The sequence below is a fragment of the Halichoerus grypus genome, chromosome 14 (genome assembly GCF_964656455.1).
Source record: "Halichoerus grypus chromosome 14, mHalGry1.hap1.1, whole genome shotgun sequence".
NCBI lineage: Eukaryota > Metazoa > Chordata > Mammalia > Carnivora > Phocidae > Halichoerus > Halichoerus grypus.
The window spans coordinates 36203115-36225726 of NC_135725.1; the positions used below are offsets into that span (position 1 = coordinate 36203115).

Below are 22612 nucleotides of genomic sequence, written 5' to 3' on the forward strand. Positions count from 1 at the left end.
TTCCATTGCTTGCAGTGTATTGGCCAAAACTAACCACAACACCCCCCTCACTCATAAAAATCTACTATGTATAAACCTGTATACCAGATGTATTTAGCAGACAACCATATTATACTACTTGTCACATTTAATTCAAAGTATGAGATCCTTTACAAACTTTTTACACATACACACACACACACACACACACACACACACACACACACATATATATATATATATATATATATACACGTATATATATGTGTGTGCTCATAGACACATAATATGTATTTTACAGATAAACAACACATATCTCAGTGGTATACTTGTCCAAGATCTTTTGTGTAGTCAGCATAGAAAATGATAGCTAAACCTTGGTTTATCTGGATTTTCAATTCTCCATGCTGCCTACTGTAAGATTCTGTATCCTGTTTACCCTGGGTATGAAAAGTTTTATGTTGGTAGACAATGTTTGAACAAAAGACTAGGAATTTCTGTGGGTCAAACAGTTTCATCCAAAGAACTTATTCAATGTAGAAACATCATCTATGTATAATTTCAGCAATGATCACTTGGTACAGTGAAGTCAAGTCTTTGAGTTCTTGCAGTAAGAATCCCATTGTTGCAGTAAGAATCCCATACCCATTAACTTGTAAAATATGTTGCTTCCAGGATCTTGACACATGCAACAACTTTTCTAATTAAGCTCACTCCTAGAAAATAAATAAGTAGATTCCTTGACATTTTAAAATTGATTGCTTTTTCACCTTAGTTGTTACTATTTCTTGTAACTTGTAGGTATAGGTTGTTTGCCAATATTGTGCAATAAAATGAACTCCTTGATCACTTAGTACTACAATCTGGACTTTCCAGTATGATGAATTTTCTCATCACTATTTTTGTCATGCTCCACTATTATCTTTCAGATTTTTACTAGTATTTCTGTTTGATGACCATTAAAAAAAAATGTCCACATTGATGTCCACATTAAAAAATAAAGTCTCTCTAAAACAGTTGTGCATCCTGAAACTCTCAAATAGAATTGAATTATTTACATTATTTTGTTCTCTCAGGTGCTATCTGGGTGTTAGGAATTTTATTTCCTGAGTCAAACTATTTCATAGGTTGAACAAACACAGGTCTTCCAGCATAATGCCATAAAGTAGACATAATATCGACATAAAAAAGAATAATGAATCCACATGTTCTGTCTCCATTTAACAAGCATCCTCATGTCTGAAAGCCCTTAAAATTGTTTGTCATTTTTGCCCATTTTCATCTGGACTCACAACACTGTGAAGACAGGCAGGTTTCAGAAAAACATTTATTCTCCACAATTTTTCCCTGAGGATATAGATTTTTTTCCTCTCTCTCTTTGATCAACAGCCTTCAGACATAATCCCGGAGAATAAGATAAATGAGAGGAAAGTGAGATAAACAAGAGGAAAGTGAAGTTTTAGACAATTGTATACAAGTAGCTCAAAATGGTTGTAGATTCTGCCTTTGCTGTAAACCTAACCTAGGTCAGTAATCACAGCAAACCAATCCTTTCACACATATTTTCAGAAAAGCATGTGAAGTAAAGTTACTGGTTCTTTCAGTGAGCTCATATTTCACCCACAGGGCTTCTAGCTGCTCTGTAGCATAGCTCTATGTGTGTGTGCGTGTGTTGTGTGTTTGTACCCCCAGACTTGTCAAAACTTAGGAAAGTGAATATGAATATGGATAAGGAGAACAATTATTCTCAGTACACTGAGTGACAGAAAAGTCATTAAGTCAGGCACCTTTCTGTGCCTTTTATCTACATTAACCCATTTAATCTACACAACTTTGGAGTGAATGTCACTTCTGATTTCCATTTCCCATTTGAAGACACAGCCTGTAATTAAAGTGAATAGTCCAGATATACAAAGAAAGTAAACGGCAGAGGTACAATCTGAACCCATAATTTCAATCCTATGCTCCTTTAAAATATGCTGTCTCATAAAACAATTAAAACCACCTACTAGGGATCTCATTTGCACATTTATTCAGGAACTTCTGGGACAGCTATCTTAAGAGATTTCAGAAAACAAATGTGGCCTTCTTTGTGTTACAAGAAAAAACTTATTTCAGGAAATACTTGAGTCTAGCTAAAAAAAGAAGTAAGTGCTTGTCTAGCCTGAGCTTAGATGGAATTGACTTACATGGACCTTCGTTTGTAAATTGAGCTACAAAGGTAATTCCAACATATATTTGCTATGCCAGGAAGCTTCTAGATTTCCCTCATCCTGTCCTGAGTGACTCCTATGAAGTCTGTGAACCTCTGGCAAGGAACTTCAAGGCTCAGGCACCACATGGAGATTTATCACCCAGAGTTGTTGACCTGCTAATCTGCCTCACTTTGAACTGAAGAGGTGTGCCACTGAGGCAAAGTCTCCAAATCTCCCTGGCAGATCTAGCAATATATTTTAGAAGAGAAGACCCTGGCAAATAAAACAGACTGAGGAGTGAGGGTAGGTGTGGGGAAAAAGAATGGTGGTTGCATTACTGGAAGTTTGACAGAGGGTGGTGGTGAGATTTTTTGAGAGAATACAGTCCTCTGAAAAAGTGGTCAACTACTCTGAAGACAGACAAACATTTTATAGCAGTGGTTATTGTAAGAATCTGGGGAGGAAAAAAGGAAGGAGCTGGAGTAATATGCATTTGAAATAAGAAGACATTAGAAAAAAATTAAACCTTGCCTAATTTCCTAAAAATTGAAACTTTTATATGCAAAAAAAATCACACAAATATTGTGATTAACATTTCTGTGTTGATTTCTTAACTATGCCCTCTTAATGCAAAAACAAAACAAAATACAAAACAAAAAAAAACCACAAAGGCAGAAATAGGTTATAGGTCTGAAGCTTGGTGGACAGTTGGCTCTTTGGAATATTATGAAATAATAGGAAACTCAGAAAATGTCTCCGGCTCCTGAGCTCCAACACAGAGATTTCCTTTATCTAAAGAAGAAAGGAAAAACCTCTTCATGTAAAGTCTACAAGTTGGGGCTTCCAGGAATTTGTATCTCAATAGAACGAAACAGAAATTACAGAAGACGTTCTGGCTGTGTACTTGTTCAACTCCAGGAGGCTCAGAGGACTTTGGGTGTGAATGCAGAATGCAGGTGAGAAGGATGATTGGGAATTTGTTCTTTCCTTTGTACTAGCCAGGATGGCCAAAGATAAGGCTTACATTTGAATCAGTTTGGTGGAAGAGTGAAGGGAACATAATATTTCAGCCACCACTTCTCTAATGCTTTTAATAGGTGTTTATATGACATCTAGTAAAGGCCTAGAATAATAGAATAAATGTTTTATCCTTTCAAACAAAGATTGATTCTTTAAATTATTCAAGTTGGATTATCAGATTTATTGAGAAAAATTTCTACTAAGCAAGTGGAAGAATAGTTCAGGCCTAATGTGTCTCATTTTGGTAATTATGTATTATTTTTTCCCTCTAGATTTTAATTAAATAATTCCTTTTGAAATTAAAATAAAATTATTGAGGAGAGTTAATCTTTCCTCCTTTTACACCCTGGGTAAAAACTCTGTAAATATTACATATCTGCTTTGAATAGGTGAACATAAAATTTATTGTCCATGCTGGACAACTTTGAGATGATTTTGAAAGTGAAAGTACATGATATTGTTAATAATTATCTATATACATTAATAACAATGCTGGGAAAACAGGCATGAATTGGAAATGTTCAAGTAAACTAGGATGTATAGCTATCTTAGTTTTAAACATCAACCAGGTAATAAAGAAAAGTGATAATAAATTATTCCAAAGCTTCATTGCAAAACTAGTTTTCAATCACAGGCTTGTTTTCATTTACGAGTTTATGAAGAACATGATTCAAAAAATGCATTTTAACTGGAAGGGCTTAAATATGTCAGGCTAAAACTGCCGTAAGAAAAAAAAATGAAATGTTTTTATTCCTGTAATTATAGGTATTAGTCCAAGAAAGTGTGTAGCATGTGTATACTAATGCATTTGTTCATTTCTCCAAGATAATTTCTGAGACACTCAGAAAGAATAAATTAAAAACATGCTTTCTGAGATAATGAGTATAAAGGATGCAATAATATTGCCATTCTTGTGGGAAAAAAAATTTCAAAGTGGGAGCCTTAATCAAGATCATTAGGGAGAGTTAGTATTGAACAACAAATCACAGTGTAAAAAAAAAAAAAAATATATATATATATATATATATATATATATATATACACACATACACTTTTTAAAGTTTGCAATGTGATTCCATAGGATTCTCTGACTTTAGACAAGTAACTTCAACATTTTGTGTCTTTGTTTTCTCACTTATGAAATGGATATAATAACCTTCCATTACAAGTTTCACGAAGATTAAATTATATGGAAAACAAGCAAAATAGGGTGATACATAGTAAGTATAATGGTTAGCAATTGCTTTTATTGAGTCCCCTAAAATAATAATACTTTAAGTACAGTTTCCAATAATTTTTCTTTAATTGCAATAACTTTTGGTTCCATCTCCTTTTTTTGTCTCATGTAAAATGATATTTAGTAACCATTGACAAACTCTTTAATATATCTTTATGGGTGTCAATGCTGTAAAGAAATAATTTTGTGTTGTACCAACATGTAATCATTCTAATAACAGCTGAGCAGAGAATCCTGATAAGAATTCTAGAATATTCATTTACTTGTTTGTATCCTTCATTTGTTAATTCATTCCTGCTAGTTAGTTACTGACATTTACTCTGTGCAGAAGTTGGGGATACAGCAGGAAACATCCCGTTCAAAGTCACTGCCTTCTTATAGCTTCTATAGATTACAGTAGGAAAAGCTGGAAAAGTAAACACATTTATAATAGGTATGGTGAGTAAGTGCCCTGGAGGCAAAAGAAGATAGATTAAGTGGGATAAAAAGAAGCAGAGGTGGACGGGTGGGTGAAAGAGCACTGTGATAAGATCACATTTGAGCAGAGACTTGATGGTCCCAAGAGGAAGCCACTGGGCGGTAGTACTGGGAAAGTATTCTGAGCAGAGAAAGCAAGTTCAAAAGACCTCAAGCCTGAGACTGCTTAGCAGATTCCAGGGAGAGCAAGGAAGCAGGGTTAGTTTGAACAAGTGGCAGAGGGAGAAGGAGGTAGGGGACCAGCTGAGAGAAGAGGTCAGATCATGGGTAACCTTGAAAGACATTGTACGAATTTGGTGTTCATTCTGAATAAGATTAAGGAGCCCTTGGGGGTTCTGAGCAAAGATCAAGTGGAATTAGACTACAGATGCTTAGATTTTTTTTTTTTTTTTAAGATTTTATTTATTTGAGAGAGAGAGAGAGTCAGACAGAACACAAGAGTGGAGTGACAAACAGAGGGAGAAGCAGACTCCCCACTGAGCAAGGAGCCTGCCGTGGGGCTTGATCCCAGGACTCCTGGGATCATGATCTGAGACGAAGGCAGACGCTTAACAGACTGAGCCACCCAGGCACCCAGACGCTTAGATTTTTGCTTTTTATATAGTTATCAAGAGACATAGGAGAACAAATCCCTGAGCTCCCTGAAATAGTAGCCCGCTATCAGTCAAGAGAAGATCTCTACCAAGTTTCCCCAGGCTCCCTAACCAGTTTTACACTGTCCCAGAGTCTTCAGAGGACCGATAAAACATAAGCAAGAGGGTAAGGGAAAAGACAAGAGGGAAGATTTTGAATTTGCATGGGTACAAGAGGATGGGTAAAGGAGAGAAGGAAGAGAGGAGATAATTTCTGTAGGTCTCATTACAGCTTCCCAGACCATCACGGCTGCCTTAAAGGAGCGACTCAAGCAGCATAGTCAGTGCTACATTTAGGGAGGATCACAGACATAGTCTTATCAAGCACCGTGTTTCCTAGCTTTGTTATGCAGTTACTATGTGACCTTGGGAGAGTCATCTATGCCTCGGCCTCCTCATCTGTAAAATATGGCAAATCTGCCTTACAGGCTGGTTGTGAAGGATAGGTGCCTGACATATAATAGGCAAATGTAAGTGTGTGTTGTCATTCTTTTTGGCACTAAGTGAGGTTTATAATAAGATAGTATTGATTGCAAGATGATATTTATAAAAATATCTTGATAACGAGATGTCTTTTTTGTCATATGTACCATTAAGGGTTACTTTAAGGACAAATAAGAGACTACATTAAATAACTAATTGATTTTTAAATCCATCCAATGTTCAGAAATGTTAAAATGTTATTGATATAAGAAGAAATTTCAGCTTTAAAATGACGGCAATATGATTACTGAAAATTTTAAAATTGAAGAAAATATTATTTGGCTAATATGTAAGACATGAGATTCAATAGGTAAGACTATTTCTGCCATAAAATTACCTTAAATTAGAAACCACTAATCATGTATGCACATGCCAAAATATGACTGCTTCAGCAAGTGATGAATTTGCATACACAATGATTTTAATCAAAGGTACTTATTTGATTGCATAATTATCTCATTTGCATGGGCAAAATTTGAATTGTGTACATGTGAATCCTCATTTGTACATGCACCCAATTATTTTGTTGGTACAACTTAGAAACCCCTATTTGATATATTAGGGCATTAGTTCTCTTTCATTTTCTCTTCCAGCAATATGGATTCAGTTTTTATTGACTGTTAAAACAAAAGTCCCTGAAACAACATGAGAAATGGATCCTGCTTCCTGTCACGACAGAGGGAACTACACTTCCATTTTGTGCCAAGAAAAAGCAAAAAAAAAAAAAAATATATATATATATATATATATATATATATTTTTTTTTTTTTTTTTCTCACAAACACTTTTGTTCCTTTCTGACTTCTTATTTGGAAGTTATTTTGAAATTTAAAGAAGACTTTGGTTCACAGGGAGAACTCTTGAGTGGTGATCATATTGAGTTCTCTCAATTTTCCACATTGTTAGTCCCTAAATGATGGGAGTAAGCTCTTGATCTCTACTACTCTTAAGGAATAGAGAAAATTCACAGCTGGTAAAAAGTACCAAATTTATAGTCCTAGAGACAGATGTTCTCTGTGGAGCTCCTAGAGAAGAAAAATGATTAAAAAAAAGTAAAAGCCTGAAAAGCAGTGAGGCAAAACTCTGTATTACCTGGTCTTGTTGGACAATCAAGATTCTCCTTGGCCTAAGTGAGGGTGATGAGGTACAGCCTGGCAAAACTGATAACCACATTTACAAAGTTCTGGATAAGCATGGTATTTGTTTTCTAACTAACTCAGTTTGACAGGCCCATTGAGACACAGGCTGTTCAAAATCCAAAGTTATTAAAAAACTCATATTAAGAGGTATCTCTACATTTTAGACGGTTAATTGGTAACAGCAGGAGCCTTTTGCCTTCTGAGTCTTTCGTATCCTTTCTGCATGCTTTTGAGGTCAATACTGAAGCTTCAACAGACATCCAATTTGGTAATCTAGGTAGACACAATATCATTGTTGACCCTCTTGTGGTTCACTTGCATTCAGATGTGCACTTATGAAAATGGAATGTTACACTAGAGCAAGAATAGAATCCAATGTGTCATTATTCAGAAATTTGTCAACTATGCCTTGTCTGTATTTGGTAATTAGGCTGTAGAGAGATCCTTTCAAAACCTCTGAATTCTTGAACTTTGAACTTCAACATCCACTCAGTATTGAATCTTCTATAATAAATTTCATCTTGAGTATTTAGATGTGCTCATTGTTGATGGAATAAGGCCAAATCAAATCTGCTCATGATGTCTCTTAAACAATACTATGTGGTCTGTTTTCTTCCAGTGTTTACTTTTAGTATCTCCAGGGAAGGAATATACTATAGTAATTAAATGCACAATGGCTCTTGGAATTAGCCATATTTGGTATGGAAGATTGAACCATTCCTCTAGATATTCTTGTCCTTGTTTGGTTCCTCTTACATATTGAGTCTGGGCTTGAACATGTGACTTATTTTGACCAATAGGACTTTAGCAAGTATGTTGTAAGGTGAGGCACTTGCAATGGGGCTGGTCCCTTGGAACACTCCTTGGAAATGAGTTGCATGTGATGTGCAAGTCTAAGTTATTCTTCTAGAGAGAAATATTATGAGGGCCTCTTAAGGATGACTCCTCATGTAGAAAGAGAGGCCACATGCAGAACTGAGACCTTCATTAAGCCCCTAGTTGAATGTAGCCACATAAATGACCCCAGCCAACATCAAGTAGAGCAGAATAACTCTTCAGTAAACTCACAGATTCATGAGGAATATCAAATGGTTATTTTACACCAGTGAGATTTAGGGAAGTTTATTATACAATAATAGATAATTGATACATGGCTCCATTACTTATTACTTATGTGACTTGGGCAAGATGTTTAAACTTTCTAATCCTTTTGTTTTCCAGCTCTATATTATGGACAATAATTGTACTACTTCACAGGATTGTGAAATGGATTAAATAAAATAATAAATATAAAAAATTTAGCATAACACCTAAGCTATAGTAAGTGCATATTTGCACTTTTACCATCAATTTCATCATCTCAACCATCACCACCATTATGACAATCATCACCACTACTAACACCAATGCCAGTACCAACACCACTACTATTGCCCCCAAAACCTTCCTGATAACCGGTGCTTTCGTGATACTCTTTCTGTCTATTGCCATGGGGAAATCGATCTTTCTCAACTAAGACATTTTTTAAGCCAAACATACACACAAAACATTTTTCATTATAGTCAATAATTATGTAAGTAATGGAAATAATTCATTTAGATATCCCTTCATATTATTTCATTAGATTACTTAAAGAGGTAAAGAGATTTGTTAAGGTCACTCAGAAAGCAAATGGAATGATCATATTTGAAGCTCATGTCTTCTTACCATGAATTCTAAGCTCTTTTAAAAAATTCTGGCTGCTCTAAAAACAAAAGCCTATGTGTCCCATAAGAAAGTAATCTCCATAAAGGTATACATTTCACTGTGCTTACTGCTCCATTCTTAGCACTCAGTGTATAGAAGCTGCTCCAGAAACATTTGTTGACAACTATGTGGACAAATGACAGTTGGTAGTTGAGTAGAGTGTGGGTTCAAGAGCCAAATATTTCAGAAAGATGCATTATTAAAAGAAAAAAAAAAAGTCTGAGTTTGAATCTCAGTTCTACCACTTACCAGCTATGTGAGTTTAGGCAATTTAACATTTCTGTTTCGTTTCCTTATATGTAATGAGAATAGCAATAGTACATATTATCTAGGATTGTTTTAGAGAATATGGAACACTCAGAACGGTGCCTGACAAAACAGTAAGCACCATTTAATTTAAGTATTATTATTATTTTGCTGTTATATTGATCTCTTTTGATATATGGAATAGTATATATAAAATGTTATTTTTTTTTTAAAGATTTTATTTATTTATTTGACAGACACAGCGAGTGAGGGAACACAAGCAACGAGAGTGGGAGAGGGAGAAGCAGGCTTCCTGCAGAGCAGGGAGCCCGATGCGGGGCTCGATCCCAGGACCCTGGGATCATGACCTGAGCCGAAGGCAGACACTTAACGACTGAGCCACCCAGGCGCCCCAGTATATAAAATGTTATTTTAAAGAAGAGGAATATATATATATATTAAAAGAAGGCCAGGAAAAAGGTAGTGTGTAGTTTAAAACAATGGCTTCTAAACTCCATTCTTTCTATATATATATTTTTATATGAGTATAGTTGACACACAATTTTACATTAGTTTTAGGTGTAGAACATAGGGATTCAAATTCTTTATAGTTCTGCTATGCTCAACACAGTGCAGTTACCATTTGTCACCATACAATGCTGCTACAATATCATTGACTCTTTTCTCTATGCTGTGCCTTTTATTTTCATGACTTATTCATTCCATAACTGCGCACCAGTATCTCTCACTTCCCTTCACCTATTTTGCCCATCCACCATCTCCCTTTCATCTGGCAACCATAAATTTTTTCTCTGTATTTATAGGTCTGATTCTGCTTTTGTTGGTTTATTCATTTGTTTTGTTTTTTAAATTGCACATAAGAGTAAAATCATAAGGAATTTGTCTTTCTCAGTCTTATTTATTATCATAATACTCTCTAGATCCATCTATGTCGTCCCAAATTACAAGATGTCATCCTTTTTCTTGGCTCTGAAATATTCAAGTGCATATATGTATGCATGTGTGTGTGCACATATGCACACACGCATATATACATATACATACACACTATGTGTATCGTATCCTTATCTCTATTGATGGACACTTAGGTTGCTTCCATATCTTGGCTATTGTAAATGCTGCTGCAATAAATATAGGGGTGCATATATCTTTTCAAATTAGTGTTTTTGTTTTCTTTGGCTTAATATCCAGTAGTGGAATTATTGGATTATAGGTATTTTTGTTTTTAACGTTTTGAGGAACCTCCATAATGTTTTCCACAATGACTGCACCAATTTACATTCCCACCAACAGCGCACAAGGGTTCCTTTTTCTCCACATCCTCACCAACATTTGTTATTTTTTGTCTTCTTGATTTTACCCATGTGACAGGTATGAGGTGATATCTCATTGTAGTTTTGATTTGCATTTCCCTGATGACTAGTGATGTTGAGCATCTTTTCATGTGTCTGTTGGTCATCTGTGTTTCTTCTTTGAAAAAAATGGTTGTTCGGGTGCTCTGCCCACTTTTTAAGCAGATTGTTTTTATTTATTTATTTACATTTTGGTGTTGAGTTGTATCAGTTTTTTATATCTCTTGGATATTTACCCTATATTGGATATCTCATTTGCAAATATCTTCTCCCATTTAGTAGGTTGCCTTTTGCTTTGTTGATGGTTTCCTTCATTCTGCAAAAGCTTTTCATTTTGATGTAGTCCCAGTACTTTACTTTTGCTTTTGTTTCCCTTGCCTTAGGAGACACGTCTAGAAAAATGTTTCTAAGGCTGGTGTCAGAGAAATTAATGCCTATGTTCTCTTCTAAGATTTTTAGTTTCAGGTCTCACATTTAGTCTTTAATCCATTTTGAGTTTAATTTTGTGTATGGTATAAGAAAGTGGTCCAGTTTTATTATTTTGAATGTAGCTGTCCAGTTTTCCCAGCACCATTTATTAAAGAGATGGTCTTTTGTGTATTGCATATTCTTGCCTCCTTTGTCATAGATTAATTGACCATGTGAGTGTGGGTTTATTTCTGGGCTCTCTATTTTGTTCTATTGATCTATGTGTCTAGTTTTGTGCCAGCACCATACATACTGTTTTGATTACTCCAGCTTTGTAGTATATTTTGAAACCGGGAATTGTGATATCACCAGCTTTTTTGTTCTTTCTCAAGATTGCTTTAACCATTTGGGGTCTTCTGTGCCTGCATAAAAATTTTAGAATTATTTGTTCAAGTTCTGCAAAAAAATGCTGTTGGCATTTAAATAGGAATTGTATTGAATTTATAGATTGCTTTGGGTAGTACGGACATTTAAACAATGTTAATTTCTAAGCTCCATTCTTGATTAGAATCATATGGATGGTTATTAAAATTCAGATTCTTGCCAACTCTAACCCTCTTTCTTGATCCTCTACATTTGTAACAGTTGTTTTACAGAATAATGCTTGCACAGTCAGGTTTGAAAAGCACTAAAATCAAATGAACTATAATAGTGCAAATGCAGGCATCATATTATTTCATGAGATGAGGTATTTTAGAATGCAGGACTTTTTCCATTGCCCTTCAAATTCAATCATGTGTGGAGTTGAATATTCTACCCAGGTCCACACCATGTGCCATTTGGATGTCCCTTTTCTCCTTTCTGCTTCTCCCGACCTCTCCCCTCATCCTTTGAAAAATGATAACTACTCCCAAGTAATACTGACCCTCCTGAAACATGTGGAAAAACTTATGGGGGCTGGTAGGCCCTTACTACCTAAAGTGTGGTCCATGGAGCTTGGGAACTTGTGAAAAATATAAATATAAATTTCAGGCCCTAATATATGGCACTGGCTCTCAACTCCAGTTGCCCATGGGCTCACCAGGAAGCTAGAGCACTGGCCTCCACCCGGAGTGATCAACCTGAGTTAATTGTTCTCGGTGGGTCCCAGGTATTAACTATTTTTTTTAACACCTCAGGTGATTCTGACATGCAATTTCGTGAAGAAACACTCATTTAGAGGAAAGGTTTGAGCAGAAAACTTCAGATTGATTTTAGAACTTCTACTCCATAGCCTTTTCCAGGCTCCTAGGGAAATCCAGGTTCCAGAAAACCCTTCAGATTTCCTTACATGACTGGACTAGGGCCTCTTAGCTTCATTATTTACTGTTACTGACCACCCAGCCTAGTCTGACTTCTATTCTGCCTTCTTGATAATATCCTCAGAACCTGAATCAGCTGGATTAAAGTAGATAACATTCATAATGTCAATGGGAACAGTATACAAAACCAGTGACATCCTACTATATTTTGAAGACAAAAGTCAAGTGTTTTCAAGCATAGCAATAATGATAATGTTTACTTATATTATGGTTAAAACTCTCTAATCCCCGCGACTACTATTGCTTTTTATATTTTGACTATTGCAAGGTGCTGATATGATTGCCTTTGAATAGATTGTAATATTAAAAATACATTTATTTTCTGTAAAATTTTACATCTCATACACTTGAAAATTATTATTTTTCTTTTATTATTTGACTCAAACAGATTGACTTTTTCTGATCCTCACAGTTTACCCTTATAATTAATTAATGAGGAGAAAGCAGACCTTAGGAGTTAGCAAGACCCAGTTTTTTTGCTGTTTTGTTTTTATTTTGTTTTATGTATGTGGCTTAACTAAAACATGGCATTTTTTTTCTAATCTTAAGATTGATCTTTACACAGTGAAGTAAAAGCACAAAAAATCAATTTCAAGTCAAATGCTTGGGAAGTAATGTATTATTTGAAATTCCTTGAATAGGAGGCAAAGTGAATGAGTTATTTATATAATATCTTGCTATTCACAGTGTGGCCCTTGAACTTGTAGCTTTGACATCACCTGGGAGCTGACAGAAATGCAGGCTCTTGACCTACTAAATTAGAGTCTGCATTTTAACAAGATAGCTCGTGGATTCACGAGCATATTAAAGTTTGAGAAGCATTAATATAATATACAGTAAGACTCACAATGTTTTTTTCTCCAACATTTGTCCTTCCCTAAATCACATCTAAGTCATCCATTCCTCTTCCTTATCCAAACTCTTGATAAACTTTTCACGTACCTCCAAACTTTGTGTTATTCTCCTCTAAATACTTCCATCTCTGGCCATCTCTCGTTTTGCCAAGAAGTCTAGTCCATGCATAGAGGCAGGACGCTATGCTAAACAAATGCACTTTTTCAGAACTTTTTCTTTATTACAGTTGAATAAGAGAGCAAAGTAATGACATGTTCTCTCTACCTACTCTAAACTCTTAAACTCTTAAGGAATAAAATAGATAATAATGCAATGTCTTCTCCTCATAAATATGACAATGAGAATATAGTCCATGAAAATATCAGTTCCCCAGTATTGTAAAAGCACAGAAACATGTTGTTTGCTTTCCCAAGATAGGATGTAAAAGGGTACCAACTTCTCCAGAAATGAATGAGATTGATACAAACTACCCCCACTCATCTTAGTTTTCAATGAATAATCAATCATAATAATCCAAAGCAATTATGTAAGTTAAGACACATAAATCATTTTTCTGATTTAACTTCTCATAATAATAATAGAGAAAGAAAGTAATTATTTATGCCAGTAAGTGTCGGGTGTTTCACTATCATCATAAACCCTATACAATATTCTTCATAACTACTTACACAGTAACTAATAATAAGATGCTAGTTTTCTAAATGATTGAGAGATTTTGATTGAGAGTTTGAATATGTGAAGCATCTGTGAAAACAAACACCTTCATTGACATAATCTGGTTGAAAAGTAAATTTCTACTTTTAATTGAAAAGAAGAAAAACACCCTAAAATGCCTAACAAATTGTGAGAGAAAATCTCCTTCAACTTTTTCCTCCTTCCTTCCTTTTGAGGGCACACTATTGCCACATATATGTCATTATTATCATCAACATTATTTTCCAAAACATTTAATAATGTTTGATTCCCCCACATAGAATATTACCCAATAGAAGTCCACGAAAGCAGCCACAAGCACATTCATAACAAAGATAGAAAACTGTCATTTGATGTCTGCTGTCCATTATGATGACTCAACTAAAGCGAAGTCAGATTTAATCAGCTATGAAACTGAACACATGAAAGTCAGCTTGTGCATATATCATTGCCATGATCATTAACGCCTCTATGAAATAAGAGGAGAGAAGAAAGAAACAACTGCTTCTTCTTACCAAACTTCTATATAGCTTTAAATTACTTTTTTTTTTTTAATATTTCTTTAAAAGACATTTTGCTGCCTTTGGTGTTGTGAACATTTGGGTGTTTTCTCAGGGTCATTCCTGGGTAAAGAGATGGTGCATATTTAATGGAAAACATTTGGATAACAGTGCCCCTCCTACACTCTGGGTGTACATGTACAATTTCTGTTTTCCAATCTTGGCTCAGTTCAGAAGTAAAAAGGGAAAGGTTAATTCCCTGGGAAAAAAAAATATAGCCTACTTCAGGGCATGTTTGGCTTTCAATCCATTTAAGTGTTAATGTTTTTATAGGTTTCATAGGCAACAAAATCCTTTTGAATATCAGAAATAAAAACACTCTATGCAGATTTGAGAAGAGAAAAACCAACTTACCACAGTTATTCAGTTAATTGACAGGCACCATCATCTGAAACAACAAAAATATATTTTGATATTGCAATCATAAAAACTACCAAAGACTTTCAAATTGTTTTCAAACACATATTGTGAATTTATCTACAGAAGTAAAATTAAATAAGCAATAAAGATACATAATTTGATCTCAATCATTTAGTTAGTTCATATGAAAGTGTTTCATCCCCACCATTTTAGATCCAAATTAGATAGCTGGTTGTTTTTGAAAACCTTTTGTATATGCAAACTGGCAAATGTATATTTTGTAACCATATTTTATTCTGATGTTCAAGTTTCAAAGTACAGATAATCTTGTATAATACGGCTTTTGTAGGGGCATGAACATTAATCATAAAATCTTATCCTAATACATAGCCCTGATGATGACATATAAATCACCTTGCTGAGATTAAAAAAAAAAAGTTCACTCTATTGTTTGTACAATAAAAGCTGAGGTATTTAGCTTAATGTTCAACAGCTTCAGTCAACTGCTCCTGTTCTACCTTTGTAAGACCCTCTCCCATATATATCTAGTGAGTCCTCATTCTACCTTTCAAGTTTATCTCCCACTGTTTTCCCCTGTGCCCTATACTCAAGTCATATCTTAAACACATTCTTTTTTTTTCTTTTTAAACAAACTTTGGTTCACCCCTTTTTCTTCACCTTCATATTTTTTCTACGCATTCTTTAGGGCTACCTCAACTAACTTCTCAGTTTAGTTTGTCTTGACACCCAGTGAAGGAATTACTCTGCTTTTTCTAGATGTTCCTAATATATTTTGTACTTCTACTATAATACTCAATAGATTCTCTCTTATATTATAGATGGGCATTTATGCCTTGACCCTGTTCACTTTTGCCTGCTCAGAAGACTTCCTGCTATGCCTTTGGCATGGGAGATGTCCAGAGGATGATGCTTAAGCTAAAGGGAGCGATGTATTTAATACAGAGATAACATGTTGCATACATTTTTCTTAGGTTCATCTGTCATCCTTTAAGAGAAAAGTATTATTGTATCGCACCAGTTTTTGGTAATGAAATTTGAATTTTAAAAGAGTCGTAATATCCATTATGAATGAAACCTTTAGTTTCATAAAAAATAAAGAATCGAAATTAAAGAAAATTTCCTCTATTGATAAATGACTTATTAGGCAAGTTCTTTAAGACACTTTTTTGTAACATATGGGAATACATTTTATTTTATTTTACTTTAAGATTAAAAAAACATTTAAAAAATAAAAACTCATTTTTTTGCAAGCTTGAATTTTATATGGAAAGGTGATAATACTTTCTGGCCCTCTATTAGCACAGCATATGTTTGAAATTAGTGTTTTGAGGAACAGTGACAGATTTGCCTTGAGCCATTAACACGATCACCCCAGCAACAAGCCTGAAATTAGTAGCATCATCTTAGGAAAGAGAATCTATCTTTTTATGGAGAATGAAAAGATGGCTTTGCCTTGTTTGTAATTTTATACTCCTGGCCAAGTTAACTATGCCAGAGCAGACTCTGCTTATATAAAACATGCAAGTGCTTTCCACACTTACAATGTCTTATTCTTCATTCTCCTTCTGGGCCCACAATTACTTTAAGCTACAAAAAGTTAAACAATTTTGTGCAATTACTCATACCAATTTTTTTCCCTAGATGACTATAAATTGGTTATCTCTTCATCCATTTTTTAAAAGACTTTAGTACTATCTTCACATAATATATTAAATATCAAGAGGAAGTATTCTTGAATAACAAAATTTTAAATAATAGATTTAAAGATTTATATGAATATTTAAAATAGCAATGTTTCTTAATTTGGTGAGAGGGAGAACTTTATTAGATTCTTTGTACCTAATCCTAGAATATGATATTTCAACCTGCAGCTTCTTTGATTATGTATTTTTCATTCTAACGTTCTATAATTCTCATAAAAAGAATATGGGTATAGCACACAATAAAGAAAAATAAAACGTGTGTGTGTGTGTGTGTGTGTGTGTGTGTGTGTGTGGTGTAACTCTGGGAAGTTGTTAAAGTAAAATAATACTACTAATTTAATATATGTTGATAGTGTGAGTCTACAACCTGGTCATTGGTGGGCACTTTCCTTAACAAGGGTTAAAATTCCCAAAATGTTTTAACAAGAGTAATCAGTTACCATTATGAAAGCACCTTCATAAATATTAATACAAATGAATCATTGAGTTTTAGGTATAATTATTAATACCTGAAAATCATCTATATTACTTTGAACTTCTTTAAAAAAAATAGAGTGTATACTCTACATACTGATTTATTGAGGATGACACTAGTAAATAAGGAAACTGAAAAAAAAGTCAGTGGTAAGCACCCCTGAATTTATTGTTGCTTTGCATTTCTATGTCAGAGGTAATGCAAACATAGCTGGGCTAGGGACTTCAGGGATCCATGGCTTTCTGAGAGCAATGATCCCATGGTAGTCCAAAATTTAACAAAGAAAATCCCATGAGAAAGAAATGTGAAGCAGAATATGTTTTAATCAATATCTGTCCTAGGGACATTTAAGTGGGGATTTTCTTCCATGTGACTGGAATTGTCAAAGAATAAGATCAGTCAAAACCTCTAGTTCTAGTAACACAAAATATTTTAATGATCTAGAATTTTTAACACGTTCATCTAATTCACCATCTTTATTAATCCAAATTTTCTATTCTTTCTTTCTTTCTTTCTTTCTTTCTTTCTTTCTTTCTTTCTTTCTTTCTTTCTTTCTTTCTTTCTCTTTCCTTTCTCTTTCTTTTCTTTCTTCCTTCCTTGCTTCCTTCTTTCTTTCTTTCCTTGCTAAATATGTTTTCCATTCCCTTTCTTCTGCATTTTGATCAGAACTTGAGAATGCTATCTACAAAATATGGAAATCCTTCCACAAGAAAGAAGACCTTATCAAAAACTTTGGAACTTTTGTTTTGATTCCAGAGATGCTGGCATGAGTATAGAAAAGGAGTCATCTAAAATAAAATAATTTACGGATAGCACATGCACCTACAAATTTTTTTTCTTAAAGTAAGTTTTTTAAGTCCTTTCATATGCAAATTTATTCAAATAACACTTACAATTAGCCATCTACCTCTCTATATTTGACCATTTAATTCTCATAAAGAGCATTTATTTTCTATGAAAGAACCCGGGTGTTTGAATGCAGGAACAGAATACTAAGTGGGCTATCATTCCAATATTGTGATTATACAATTTGTTAGAAAACAAGAAGAATAAATTAAATATGTATTATTGCCTTCTCTGTATATCTGTACTAAGCAGGTGGTAAGAGTAAGCCAGCTATTTCTGAATTTACTTGTAGAACCAATTATAGAAATAATTATGAAAACAAATGCAAATAGGTACCTACTCTGGGCATAGAAAATTATTTTAGCAATGAAATTCTTGAGTTCCAATAATATCACTGAAATACATAAATTCATATATAATGCATACATATCAGGTGTATCATTTCTCTGACAAGCACACACACATGCATACAGATATAGGTATATGTAAAAATGGTCAGAGGGGTTCTCCTCTTTTCTAATTTTATCAGATTTCTTTCTTTTGGCATTTCCTTTTCTTTATACAAAAACTCCAGTCCTCATTTCTCATATCAGTCATGAGCAAATCCAGGACTTGAGCTGAAGTGGCAGGAGATGAGTGGTAACAGAGAAAGAAACTAAGCATGAAAGGGAATTGGTATGACTAAGCCTCATGACATATATTCCATAAATGGCCCCTGAGTCAAAATCCAGAATAGTCTTGCGAGTGTGTGTATGTGTAAAAAAAGAAAGGATAAACATTAGGTCAAACATTATTAGGATAAACATTAGACAAACATAATTCAGAGAAATATATTAAGGAAATCTTTAGTGACCAAAATGAGGAAAAAAGTGGAAATGACTAATATGGAGTCACCGATCTTTTGGTTCTCTAGGACATTTATGAATCTCTGCCAAGAGCCTTGGGATTTCAAGAACAAGAGATTGAAAAGCCTCACATGAAAATCTCTTAACGGGTATGGGGGTTGAATTTAAACTTTTGATAAGAACAGAGAAATTCCACAGAGAGGATTTAACAAAAAATTATTTCTGGGTTGGTTGCTTGTGCATTCAGTCTCCAAAATTCTCTGGAAGGGCACACCCCCAACAAAGGATTTAGGGATTATGAATATAAAACCCTGGTAAGCAGGAGTTCAAATCCATAATTATCAAACAAATGAGTAAATTTTAAGTGAGAGTCAACAGAAAGATCAAAGAGCAAGATTAGGAACACCAGATATTGGGATTCAGCTAATGGGATTACTAAACATAGATTATAAAATAATTAACTTAAAATAATTAAAAATGAAAGATGGAGAGAAAATATATGAAATAAATAAGATGTTATCAAAAGAACAAGACCATTTTCAATGAATGCCAAATATAATTTTACAAACAAAAATATAATCATTAAAACTAGTAAACAGATATATTAAATATAGCTAAGAAATAACTAACAGGAAATCAGAGCTGAATAAATTGTCCATAACATTACCAGAGAAACAAAAAGGGGAAAAAAATGTGATAAGAAAGAGTTTATGAGACATAAAAAAAAAAAAAAAAAAAATGGCTGAGATGATCCAACATTTGTCAAATAGGAGCCAGAAAGACAATGAGCAGAGGTACACTTAAAAGAGTAATATATAGGGGCGCCTGGGTGGCTCAGTCATTAAGCGTCTGCCTTCTGCTCAGGTCATGATCCCAGGGTCCTGGGGTCGAGCCCCGCATGGGGCTCCCTGCTCGGCAGGAAGCCTGCTTCTCCCTCTCCCGCTCCCCCTGCTTGTGTTCCTGCCCTTGCTCTCTCTCTCTCTCTGTGTCAAATAAATAAGTAAAATCTTTTAAAAAAAGAGTAATATATAAAAGTGTTCAAAGAATTGTGATATTAATATATATATAACTTGTGATATGTATCTGTATATTTATATAAATCTGTTTATGTTGGTCTACTTATTTATCTATCTATCTCTTCAGGAAGCTAAATGAATCTCAAGATAAACTCAACTAAATCTACCTCACAAACAAGCATAAACACAAATTTAAAAATAGCTAGGAGATAAAGTAGGTATTTAAACAGAAGCAGATTAGGTTTACAGCAAACTTTTCAACAAGAATACTAGAACATGTAAAATAGAAAAATCATATCTCAACAGTTCTAAGTAAAAATAAGTATTATAGCATCCTTCACCAGTCTATACACTAATTTATTAATGAAGGTTAAAAGAGATGTTTTCAGACAAAAAAAAAATTATTAGTTTCTACTACATCCTTTACTGAGGGAAATCTAAAAGATATAATTTAGGAAGAAGTAAACTGCATTCAGAAAGAAAAAGATGTAAGAAAGAATGGTAAGTAAAGACACTGATTCATATAGGTAAATCTAAAAAAAAATCACTATAAAAATAATGTAATATAGTAATATTAATAATGTATAGAATATGATAATATAGTAACAAATAGACAAATAAAAATGATTTCAGACAATTAGTAAAATGAAGAAAATGAAGTAAGTGATGTGGCTCAGAGGAGGAATATTTTTGGACAGTCAGGCCTAATAACTCAGAACAAGACAGCCACGAAAGATAAGAGGATAAAATGTTTATGTAAAGGGATACTGAGAACATATGGCCCTGTGTGAACTTATATTCAAGCAACAAAGAAGGCCATTGTAACTGGAATCTAGTGAGCAGGAAAGAGTGGCAAAAGACACATTAGAAAGTTGGGGAGGGGGCATATCACACACTGTATGGTGGCCATTGCTAAGAAGTTAGATTACATTCTGAGGGCAATGGGAAGTCACTGGAGAGTTTTAAGCTGTAATCACATCTGATTTTGTTTGAAACATGCCTATGGCTACTCCGGAAAATGGAAAGCAGAGGCATCAGTAAAAACTGAGAGATCAGTTGTGAAACTTCTCAGGAAAGAACTTGTGGTGATTTAGACTAAAGTACATTTGGCGAGCTAGAAAATTGGATAGATCTAGGTTAATCTAGGATACATTTCAGAGGTAAAACCAACAGAATTTACTAATGTGGGTCGTGAGTAAAAGAAAGAGATAAAGGATGGTTGCTGGTTAGAATTTTAGTAACTGAGTGGATGTTGGTATTCACTGTGAGGGACAAGACTGGTGGAGAATACAGGTTGAATCAGATGTGTGTATCAGCTGTGATGATTCTATTTTAGCCATATTAGGCTGAAGTGTTTCTTAGTTATGTGGGTACAAATGTTAAGTAGGGAGTTGGATGTAGTAATCAGTAGTTCAGAGGAAAAGTCAGGTCTGGAGATACATATTGGGAATCATTATCATAGAGATAGTATCAAAAAGCATGGGAATTGGAGTGTGTGTCACTAGCACAGTGTAAGGCTTAGGTGAGAGTCTAAGGAATCCCAATATTAAGAATGAGAACTGAAGGCAAATTATAATCAAGTTCTGTGGGCCTTAGCTAGAGAGGAGGATTTAATTCAGTCTTTACCAAGTACTTCCTTAATAACACATTCTGTACTAGGTGGCTCAATAAACAAAATTGACTTATGCCTCATGTGGCTTATGGTTTAGATTCAACGAAATTATATTTCTTTTTCCGGCATTTCTGGATTCACAATAACGTTCCAGTGGCACTTTGATGATTTGTCAATTTCACCCAGTTCTCTATTATTCCAGTACCAAGCATTTCTTAAAACTTCCACTCTCCTTCATTTCTTCCCAATTCCTTTCAAAATCTAAAACCCACCCATTAATTCAATAGGAAAAAAAAAATGACATCACGATATTGTTTTTCCTTGCATTACACATTTCAGGAAAAGGAGATATAATAAATTCATAATGAAATTGCAGCTTAATATTGTTCTATTTACTTTATTTTTTTTTAAATCTTTTTTTTTTTTTAAGATTTTTTATTTATTCATTTGAGACACAGAGATACAGAGAGAGAGAGAGAAAGCATGAGCAGGGAGAGAGGCAGAGGCTGAGGGAAAAGCAGGCTCCTCGCTGAGCCAGGAGCCCGATGTGGGGCTCGATCCCAGGACCCTGGGATCATGACCCGAGCCGAAGGCAGACGCCCAACCATCTGAGCCACCCAGGCGCCCCAGTTCTATTTACTTTAGTCCTATTTTTTTTGCAGGTTATAACTGAGCAACATGGAAAATCACAATGACTTCTTCAGGAAGAATGATTACAGTGATGGACTCAGATTGCTTGAGTGTTACGAACCACCACAGAAATTGCAAGCAAAGCAACAATGTGCATCTAACACCAGTAGAATAAACAATGTAAAAATAAAAATAAATCATTAGAATCTCTTTAATCCTAAAGGAAATATGTAGATAGACAGGAAATGAAACAAATTTCACAGGCAGGTTCTTGCTCTAGGGAATGGTTTATAACATTAGCCTGAGTAAATCTGCTTCAGTTTCAATTAATAAAATTGTAAATTAAGGATCTATGTTGTAGCAAAGTTATACTTTGGGTTTGTGCAATGTTAAGGTGTTCTTTGTTATGGCAAAATACAGATGTAAAGAAACATACTCTCTGGAAAACTTGAACATGGTTGGTTCAAAATTGAATTTTTATCCTGTGACTCTGGGAAGACAGTTGTTGAAAAATATGCATTTTTCTCCCATATTTACCATTGTCTCCACCTATTTTTTTTTCCCAATACTGCAATCATTTTTACGTAGCCTTTGAAAATTGTACTAATGTTTGTCCTTTGGCTTTTCTCTTTCTTGAAATTATTTTTAATTTGCTAACACATTGCAAACACTACACCTTTGCATATTTTCTGCACATTTA

The 22612-nt window shown here is 34.3% G+C and overlaps 1 protein-coding gene across 42 annotated transcripts in view; it reads right to left on the reverse strand.

The window, feature by feature from the left end:
- PTPRD (protein tyrosine phosphatase receptor type D) overlaps positions 1–22612 on the reverse strand; it is a 2297676-nt gene that overhangs the window by 1060300 nt on the left and 1214764 nt on the right. For all 42 annotated transcript variants that reach the window (XM_078062238.1, XM_078062257.1, XM_078062277.1 and 39 more), the window contains one exon: positions 14759–14792. The gene's annotated coding sequence lies outside the window, so the exon portion shown is untranslated. The remainder of the gene's footprint in view (positions 1–14758; positions 14793–22612) is intronic.